This window comes from Triticum aestivum, chromosome 2D (genome assembly GCF_018294505.1).
Source record: "Triticum aestivum cultivar Chinese Spring chromosome 2D, IWGSC CS RefSeq v2.1, whole genome shotgun sequence".
NCBI classification, from domain to species: domain Eukaryota; kingdom Viridiplantae; phylum Streptophyta; class Magnoliopsida; order Poales; family Poaceae; genus Triticum; species Triticum aestivum.
This window is the reverse complement of record NC_057799.1, coordinates 539,984,696-539,995,687: the sequence shown is the minus strand read 5'-3', so window position 1 is coordinate 539,995,687 and position 10,992 is coordinate 539,984,696. Positions and strand designations below refer to the sequence as shown.

At 43.9% G+C, this 10,992-nt stretch overlaps 1 pseudogene; it reads left to right on the top strand.

Annotated features, from left to right (window-relative positions):
• The first annotated feature begins 205 nt into the window (after positions 1 to 205).
• The window catches only part of LOC123055902 (cytosolic sulfotransferase 8-like), a 73,358-nt pseudogene continuing 62,571 nt past the window's right edge, over positions 206 to 10,992 (top strand).

Here is a 10,992-nt window from a genome sequence, read left to right as displayed (position 1 = left end):
ACCAGACATGGGGGTGAAATAGGCTCTCGTCACGTGCCAACACGGGATCGCGGAACTTGTGCGTTTTTGGGAAGCTCGGCGCGTGCACCGCATAGAGGCGGGACAACCTCCGAGCTCATCGGAGGATAGTTCAGACGACAAGGAGCAGACGACGAAGGAGGCGCCAGACGAGGAGTAGGCACCAATGCCGGTCGCCAGGTTCACCATGGCGCAGGTGCAGGCGCAACTTGACCGTGTCATGGTGGAGGTGGAGTACGAGTAGTAGGCGGTGCCGCCAGTGTCCACATTCCGGAAGCTGCAAGAGGAGGAGCGGTTCAACCTGGGACCTTCTCATGCATCATTGACTAGTGTTGGAGCAGATCGCAGGCGAGCAGGCTAACGAGCAAGCCGCCACGGCCATGGTTGCAGAGGACCCCAGATTCGTCGACAAGCAGTGGACGTTGTACGAGTTGGTGCGCAGCACCCGCAACATCCAGCACGAGCGAATGTAGCTCTGCGTCAACGAGGCGGAGCACGACCAACTCTTCAACGAGATCGCACCGGAGGCAGACGTGCAGGGAGTGGCGGATGGGAGCGGTGCTAATGTCGACAGCTCTGCATCATTCACGCCAGGCCGTAACGACTAGAGGCGAGACCGTCCACGTCCACCGTGGGCCTCACCTCCGCCGGCCAGGCGACAGACTCCCCATGAAGAGTATGAGGTGGGACACGGACGTGTCCACATCTGGCGAAGAGCAAGATATGGAACACGGACGTGCCCACGCCCGACAAAGAGTGAACTAGGATTGGTTCATTTGTTGTGTAAAAAAATATTATTAATGAAAATGCCGTGTCTGCTTTTATTTGACGCACGCGGTTGGATAGCCGGCTCTACTACTGATGTCCCTGGACGCGCGTCTGAACGCGCTTACATGCATTTGGTGTGTCCAATTTAATAATCTGCGTTGGAGTTGCCCTTATCATACTACCCACAATGGGAGTAACATAGATAGTAACATCACACATATCTAGATAATATAGATGATGTGGCAAGCAATAAATGAAGAAAGAGAGGCATGTGGTAACATAGCTAGTTACTACTAATGTGAGTAACATCACACATATCAAGACAAGATGAGTCTATAGCCTAATGAATGAAGTGTTGTATGTTACCACACATATGTTACTCCCCACTATAGAGGTAGTAACATAGAGTACTAACATGGGCATGTTACTACACTATGTTACTACCCATTGTGGCTAGTCTCAACCAACCTATGCTTTGACCAAGGCGTATTACACATAGCCACATGATTAGCGGTAGTGCTTAGCTTTCACTAACCATAACATAACATAATACTAGGAGTTCATCTCTAGCTCTTTTCCTATATTTAATCCCTAACAGTATCTCTAGCAGATCCGGTAAACCGGGCTGTCCGCTATAATAACTTCCGATATTATAATGGGGCCGATTTTTTGTCTCAAATAGATCCTATAAAATCACTTGTCTGCTAATTTTTTTGAGATGTTGCATAGTTCGAGCCGATTCCTCTGTATCTACAAGATGCCTCTCTCTTTTTACAGGGACTTGTAAAATAAATAACCGTTGGCGGGAGGGAACTTCCAGCTTCGGCCACGATCTTCTGGCCACCGCTGGCGAGCTGCGGCACGCCACCGCCGGGAGCTTCCGCACGACGCCGCCCCCGCGAGCAGCTGCCACGGGCTGCTGCTGTTGCTCCACGCGAGCTGCTGCTGCGGGTTGCTGCTGTCACGCGAGGATCCAATTGCTTTTTTTTTATGTGTGAGGGTCTTTTGTGCTATTTTATAGGGACCCTTTTGTAAATTTAATTGGTTTATACAGGATATGTTCTGTCCACATATAAATCGTACAGTAAAATTCACACAAATTCGTTTTAGGGGGTACCGTAATACTGTTTTTAGAGGACGCGGTTTTAGCGGATTTGCTAGAGATGCTCTTAACTTCCCTCTGTTACTTAATCCTCAATACATAAGTGCGCTAAACTTTTGGCGCTCCTAACCCTTCCCCCCCTAAACTTTTGGCGCTCCTAAATCATAACATAATACTAGGAGTTTAAAGCATCTCTAGCTTTTTTCCTATATTTTAATCCCTAAACTTTTTCACAGGATATGCTTCTTTTGCATTTCCTGCCGGGTTCGTTACTACATCGCCATCTTTATATGTTCATATATTCTAATCAACCAAGTAACCATAATATACGTGCATAATGGAGCATGGCATAACCTGGAGGAACCTTTTGAAGTTCTGTATGATTATTAAGATACTATTAGCATAACCTGGTTGTAAATTTCGGACTGTGTTGCAACATATATAACGTCGATACAAAGATTTTTCATTCAAGAACAAATAAAAAAGACAATACACACTTATTACCTTTTCGAATACACCCACTACCTCTTTCCAGCGGCGCTTCACTCCGCGCCCCGGCGACGTGCTCCTCACAAGCCCGCCCAAGTGCGGCACCACGTGGCTCAAGGCCATGTCCTTCGCCACCATGGGGCGGGCCGCGTACCCGCCCACCGCCGCCGACCACCCGCTCCGCCGCCTCAACCCACACGAGTGCGTCCCCTTCATTGACGATCTGTTCAGCGCAGGGCACGACACCAAGCTGGAGGCGCGGCCGTCACCTAGGCTCATGAACACACACGTCCAACACTCCCTGTTGCCCGCCTCGGTTGCCGACAACCCCAACGCCAAGATCGTCTACATCTGCAGGTACAATTCAGTTTATACTCCATGGGCATATACATGATTACTAAGCTACTCCCTCCGTTCCTAAATATTTGTCTTTCTAGATATTTCAACAAATGACTACATACGAAACAAAATGAGTGAATCTACACTCTAAAATATGTCTATAGACATCCGTATGTGGTAGTCCATTTGAAATCTTTAAAAGACAAATATTTAATAATGGATGGAGTATATATCATTTCCTTCAGTTACTAAGTAGTAGATATTTTAATGCTAAGCAGTTAATTTAGCATTCAACAAACATATTTTGACACTTATTTCTTACATGAACATGCTAGTAAATTCCAAAGAATTGTTGTCATTGTGTCAGATTGTAGTTTGTTTGTAATTTCTTAAATTTGACCATCAATTTCAATAAAATTACGCTGTTTTAATTAAGCAAAGTACTATACGTTTATGAAATTACACTTTATGATAGATCCATTAATATGTACGGTGTTCGTAGATGATACCCTTTCTATAGTGATGGTTAAATCCAAATTTCTTGCTCAGCTAGAATGACACAATATTGAAAAGTAGGGAGGTTTAGACATTGACTCTGAGAAAACTGTAAACACCATTAGTTGGGAGACACTAGTAGAAAACAGGGTACTAGTCCCGGTTCTAGAGGGCCTTTAGTCCCATTTCTGGAACCACACTACAAGAAATATGTCAACTTGTGACCTTGACTATTGGTCACTGAAAGGTCATTGTTTTTCATTTGCGACCTTTTTGTGACCAAAAACAGAAGGTCAAAAGCTGGCGGTCATAAACTGAAATTAACGACCTTCTCTGTGAGAAGGTCGTAGACGTTTACGACCAAAATATGCCTACTGTTTTGTTTTGGTCACTAGCAGCCTCCCCAGGCCACGTAGGCATCCGACGTGGCAATCTAATGTGTCACAAGAATCAGCCCGGTCCAATTCGATTTTCTACATGGGCCTAGCCCAACAATTCGGCCTTTTTAATGTATTTTTTCCTGTGCTTTTATTAGCTACATGGGTCTGACCCAACAATTCAGCCCTATTGATTTCTTTGCGTGGCCCTTTTAACAGCAGATTTTCTTTTTGATCATGTATTTTTCTGGGCCATTTCTTTGCTGGGCCTCCCATGTTTTTCCCTCAAAAATAATTGTCCAATATAACTTGGGCCTAGCCCAGTTCCGAAAAAATTAATCCAATCCAAAAAAATTTACTATGCCATAGACATTACAACTCATCACACCACAAGCTATCTTGGGCCTAGCCCAGTTCTGATACATTTTCAAAGCAACGTGCAATGTTATTATATTACAACCATTCATTCCAGCAATACATATCTTTACATCCCGGGAACAGTAAGTGCCAAACAAAACTATTCTATGACAAAGAAAACTAAAACAGAAATACCCTACACTAGACTTGGATGAGGAGCTCCCTGGGGGCTGCGCGTCACCTGCAAAATGTCAGCAGAATGGCTAGCAGAACAATAGCAGCAAAATGTCAGCAGCAAGCACTAAGGCCGGACCGTTGAGATGGTGATTCCTGTGGCTTTCTCCTCCACATGTCAGCAGCAAACTAAAGAAACTTAAGAAATAGTACATTTACTTTATCAGGTTTGAAACATTTCAAACTTAAGAAATGAGAACAGACAATAAATCATCAGGTTTGCAAGCTAAAGCAGTACATAAAGCAACTTCTGCGAGGCACTAAAGTTCTAGAATACCAAGATATAGTACATTTACTTTATTTATTTATTTGCTATTGAAAAAACAACAGTAATGTGAGCAGGATTGATGAATATGGCATGAAACACCAGCAATGTGAAACTGGACATACAGGAAGAACACAAAACAGAGTAAAATTGTTTCAGAAAGGGCAAATGGGCACCTTAGCGACATCAGGGTCAGTATATTTCCTTGGAAATATCATCATAACCCTGCAAAGAACAATGTGCATCAGACAAGTAACCACTTTATGCTACAACATCATCAGGATTAAAACAACATATTGATACTCAGTGCTGGATGAGACTATACACAATACCACTACGACAGAATAGGCCGCCACACGCCGGGTGCGCCATCTTACACGATCCGTCCTCAAGAAACCAGTAGCGCTGCTAGCTCCCTTGGCCCAGCTCCTTGCTGTGGAGGATGGCCGAGACTCAGATGCGGAGCTCCCTGCACATGACATATTGTATCAATGCTTGCAGCAACAACAACAACTCACATACCATAGAACTTGTGTAATAGTGTATTAGCAGCCCAAAGGAGGCATTACAAAATTCTCAAAGAATGTTGCCAAAGGGATTAACCTCACAGCAACCTGAATAAACTACCACTGTTACCACTGTAGTAGCACCACCATCCATCCAACCAACAGGATATAACAAATACCAAGTCAGGCAAGACACGCAGATAACTATGTTTGTGCAAATCAGATCTTCTGCATATAACAGTACATCCTATTCAAAAGAATACACAGACCTCAAGCTATGTAACTACTGAAAGAAGAGGAAATGAATGCAATTCTATATACACAAAAACACATTTAGCAGTGTTATACACAGCAAAACTTTAGTATTTTGTGGTACAATGAAAGAGCAGTTCAGTTGAAGAATTTTGATTGCCATTCTCAATTTTACTACTTAAAGACATAATGTAACAAATACTGGATACTTCACAGCAAGCAAATAGTGCAATAAATTCACTGGTCTATGGATACGATCACAGATTCACATGAGGTGTGCGTGGAATATAGTGCAAATAACAGCGGAAATTTAAAGAAGCTCGCTTCTTAACAAAGGCCTACCAATCACTTCAACCTAACCTAAAAATAACAGTACATAGACTGTTCCATTACATAGTACTGCTATGTAATTGATACACAAAAGAAGATACATCTCCCATGTTCAGCAATCAGGATCAACCATGAAGCTTTCACTACTCCTACATCAGTAAGCTTTTACTACTCCTGTTGCTAGTGTTCTAAACCAACAGAGCAATGCTATAGGAGTAGAAAAGGGAACTAGGGGTAGGAGAGGGAGCCGCTCACCGGAGAGCTTGTGGTCGCCGCCATACACACCCGCCATCACGCCGGTCGCCTCAAGAAGCACGGCTGTGCTGGAGATGCCACCAAACGTGCGCAAGAGCAGAGCACCTGCTGCATCCAAATCCAAATCGAACAAGAACAAAAAAATTAGGAATGGTTGTAACCATGCTTTTCAAGGCACACAATACAAAAAATCACAAAGAATGAGACGACACCTTTCCTGATCTGCTTCCCGTACTTGGATCCAATGTTGGCCGTGTTCCGTGTTGAGGAGCTCAAGTTCAATGTGTAGCCACAGTATCCACAGCTGCCAGTAAGAAACAAACAACACACATCATCAAACTGGACATAGATGCTTTATATACAAACCTGAAGCTACCGTCCTACTTTTTGAACAGGAACGTCGTGTGGTATATAAATGACAGTTCGGTGCTCTCCGTACACCTTTACAAGTTCAAATCATGTCATAGAATATTTATTTATGTGTAACTTCACCGGTCGATGCAAGATATTCTACTCTTCACGCAACAATTTTCTCCTGCTATACGAATGTGATCTACGGCAAGTTAGCAGGTATGTTCTATAATCCAGCAAACGCAGCCTCAACTGCTGGTTCGGTTATGTTCTATAATCCACCAAATACCAAGCACAGCAGCAGCATTACGTGACATTGCGTGTCTCGAGTCAATGCGAAGTAGAACAGCAGCAACTAGTGCAGGGTGGCGCTTTTAAGAGCCAATCACGATGGAATCTTACATAAACGACAGAAGGGCGTGTTGCTCAAGTAAGTTTTCACGCATGTCAGGTTGCGTTGTCGACCGATCGCTGGGAATATTCTTCACACAGACACCCCCAATGCATCTGCATCTCCAGCATGTGCACTGCACACTAGCATAGCAGCCGGCAGCACCGCTCATTTTTGATGAATGAAAATAAAATACTGTTGACAGCAGAATTGCATAAACATACCCTGATCCACACTACTATACATCTATATTGTCACTAGTAGTAGTAGTATCTTGAGCTTGCGTCGTACGGACATGTTCTATTTTAACATGTACGCTGAATCCTATTCCATATACTGTATGATACTGCTGCTATCCATCCGGTACCAACAGTGGGCTGGCTAGTGGAGCAGTTAGGCTATGAGAATACTCTACTCCACATCCTAACAGGCATCTACATCTGTAGATGTGGACTGATCATCTATACGTTCGTCCCTGTGTCCTAACACAGGGGCATACGTTAGCCTGATTCGAGCAATCCAAACTTCACCAGATAATTTCCCTGCCAAGAAACCTGAACATAGCCTGCCTGAAAAAACACAGCGCAAGCTGAATCCTAACGAACATGCGCACAAACAGAACGCCAAGCAGCACACATCAACGATTTACTGGGCACATCGGCCCAGCAAAATCAAACCAGACCAATCCGCAGGTACAGGATCTGGAGGGGGAGGGCGGCGGGGCCGGCGACACACCTGTGAGGTCTTGACGAAGAACTGCATCTTCCTGCTGCTCGTGCGTGCGGGAGGGAGTCAAGATGGTCGCGTGAGAACGACGGAGCAGGAGCGGAAGCAGACGAAAACAACGGGTGGGTGTCTGCGGCTCGGATCCGGAAGCCGGACCTCCATCAAGGTTGCGGCTCACCTCGGCGAAGACGTCGGCAAGGCCGCCGGGGTGTGGGTCGGAGCGGAGGACCTCAGGCGTCCATGGCGGCCTCCTTGCACAGAGAAGTACAAAGGGGATTGACACTTGAGAGAGAAAAAAGGGAGACACAAACAGAGGGAGGACGAAGAGCGGGGGAACACGTCGACCTGCGGGACTTCGGTCGACGGCGGAGCTGCTCCGGCAAGGCGCGAGGCCGAGGCAGCGGAGACCGAGGCTGGATCGCGTTGGATCTCCCTCCCTCGGGTTCTTCCCTCCCTTCTGGTGAGGGAAGGAGAGGGGCGAGAGGAGGAGGGCGTGAGGGATCGGATCTCTTCTGATGAGAGGAGGGGAGGGGAGGGCAGAGGTCGTGGCCGGCGGCGAGGTGAGGGAGACGGGGGCGGTTGGTGGCGGTGCGGCGTAGGAGACCGCGAGAAGAAGGGCGTGGGGGAGGCCATGGACGGCGGGACGGCGGGGTGGTCGGTGAGCAGCGCGGCGGCGGGTAGGGTTTGGGAGGGAGACGAGGGTGGGATGGGATCGGGGTGGGTGGGATACGAGAGGGAGGGATGGGATCGGGGTGGGTGGGGCCATGGGGTTTCCCTTTTCAATTTATTTTTAATTTTTTTCTATAGATAGATGGATGGATGTGGGGTGATGGATGGATGGATGAGCGCCATGTCATCGATCCGTGTCAAACTAACTCCACCAATGGGAAGAGAGTATATGTGATTTGTGTTTTTTGTTTTGTTTTTCTTCTACTTTTACACATGAAAGAATCAAAAAAATGGTCTCATATTGCGCACAAGGGTGCATATTGGAATGGCAAACAATGTTGCCTAAGGAGGTTTTCATTTTCTTTGGACGGAAAAATCATTTTCTATTTTCCGAGTGCCCGAAATGAGTTTTTGTGTGAAGGACCTACAATATATTTATTGCAAAATTGGACCAAATCAATTTTATAAAATACTAGGCCATATTTAATGCACAATTGACCAAATGGTTGGGTGTCAAAATCTTTTATTCACCTCTCGTAAAAAACACAAATTCCTGCTGATTCAGTTGGAAGCGGGTAATATTTGAACTGTGGCTACCTCATAGTTTGCTCTTTATTTTTTCCAAAAATCATTTCTAGGTACATAAGTATCTATTTAATCAGAGAAACATCAAAACTTTTCCAAAATTCAACCACTAGCTAGGAACTGTCAAGCCCGTCGTTTTGACCGCGTTTTGAAACGGGCATAAAAAATTCAAAAAAAAATCAAAAAATTGGAAAACCTTCGCATTGTGTCATTATATGTGACCAAGCTTCTAGGAAAAATAATAAACTTGTAATACGGCAATTATTTTAAAAAGTGTTCTCAGAAATGAGCTATCATGCGTGAAGATTCATGCCTTTTAAGTCAAATGATCAATCTTATGGCCACATTCATGGCATAGTTTGTTCAAATGATCTCATATTGTGCACAAGGGTGCATCTTGGAATTCCAAACAATGTTGCCTAAGGGATTTTTCATTTTCTTTGCACGGAAAATTCATTTTCCATTTTCCGAGTGCCCGAAATGAGTTTTTTTTGTGAAGGACCTACAATATATTTATTGCAAAATTGGACCAAATTAATTTTATAAAATACTAGGCCATATTTAATGCACAATTTACCAAATGGTTGGGTGTCAAAAGTTTTGAGCCACCTCTCGTGAAAAAGACAAATTCCCGCCGATTCAGCTGGAAGCGGGTCAAATTTGAACTGTGGCTACCTCATAGTTTGCTCTTTATTTTTTCCAAAAATCATTTCTAGGTACATAAGTATCTATTTAATCAGAGAAACATCAAAACTTTTCCAAGATTCAACCACTAGCTAGGAACTGTCAAGCCCGTCGTTTTGACTGCATTTTGAAAAGGGCATAAAAAATTCAAAAAAATTCAAAAAATTGGAAAACCTTCGCATTGTGTCATTATATGTGACCAAGTTTTCAGGAAAAATAATAAACTTGTAATACGGCAATTATTTTAAAAAAGTGTTCTCAGAAACGAGCTATCATGCGTGAAGATTCATGGCTTTCAAGCCAAATGATCAATCTTATGGCCACATTCATGGCATAGTTTGTTCAAATGATCTCATATTGTGCACAATGGTGCATCTTGGAATTCCAAACAATGTTGCCTAAGGGAGTTTTCATTTTCTTTGCACGGAAAATTCATTTTCCATTTTCCGAGTGCCTGAAATGAGTTTTTTTGTGAAGGACCTACCATATATTTGTTGCAAAATTGGACCAAATCAATTTTCTAAAATACTAGGCCATATTTAATGCACAATTGACAAAATGGTTGGGTGTCAAAAGTTTTGATCCACCTCTGGTGAAAAAGACAAATTCCCGCCGATTCAGTTGGAAGCGGGTCAAATTTGAACTGCAGCTGCCTCATAGTTTGATCTTTATTTTTTCCAAAAATCATTTCTAGGTACATAAGTACATATTTAATCATAAATACATGGTTTGGTGGCGATACGTCGAGGTTTGTACGGTGGCCGAGGGCCCCAACTCTAGAGCGCGTAAACTCGCATGCCCGCCGCGTGGTCACCGTGTGATTGTGCCGTTGCCATGTGTTCTGGGTGGCCTAGGCATGTCTAGTGGGTTGGGCACTCCCCAGGTAGGTGCTAGGAAGAAAATCACAACATAAGATTCTCACGAGGAGACCGATCGATGCTCAAACATGAATAAGCAGCCAAGTGTTTGATTAGCGGTATGAGAAATGCACATGGCTAATGGGCGTGAGTTTTGGCTGAGGATGATCAGTTACTAAGAAGACCATCTTCACAAATTTTCAGCTCAAAAGGAGGAGCCTAGGTGGTACTTGCTTTGCAAAGTACCACACTGGACATTAATACGAATGTTGAAGCTGGGCTCAAAATAATGAATGGATTGAGCTGGCATTTGGTGGAGGATGGTTATTTGGGCATAGGAAAGCACCATAGAAAATGGATACCATTTGGACATGCCAAAGTGGTACTTCCTTCACAAAGTGTTTTTCTAAACAAAATAGGAAAATGAATATTTTTGAATTATTTTTAAACTAGGCAAGGAAGGTTTTTTTTACATATTTGACGAATATATGACCCAAAGAATTTATGAGATTTTTTTGGAAATTTTGGGAATGACAGAAATATAGGTTGCTTCACAACCTAGGGCAAAACTGCCACATGGACATGACACATAGGCAAAACTGATGAGGTGGCGCCTAGTCATAGCAACCCACCACAATTTACAAGGTTATGACCATCTATATTGGTCATGATCAGCTAGAAATGAGGCAGCGGACCAGTGCTATCTGCTTTATGTCCATTTTGTGTAAGGAAATTACGACCTTTCTGACTAAAATGGTCGTTATAATTTAGGGTTTGGAGCCCCCCGAACAGCTTTTGACCAATTGGTCTGAAATAGTCATAGATCTATGACCAATTCTTCCAGGGTCACTGACAGAAGGTCACTAGTTGACATATTTCTTGTAGTGCCAGAACAAAACAAACGGGACTAAAGCCCAAAATGTTCAGTACCGATTTGCTTAC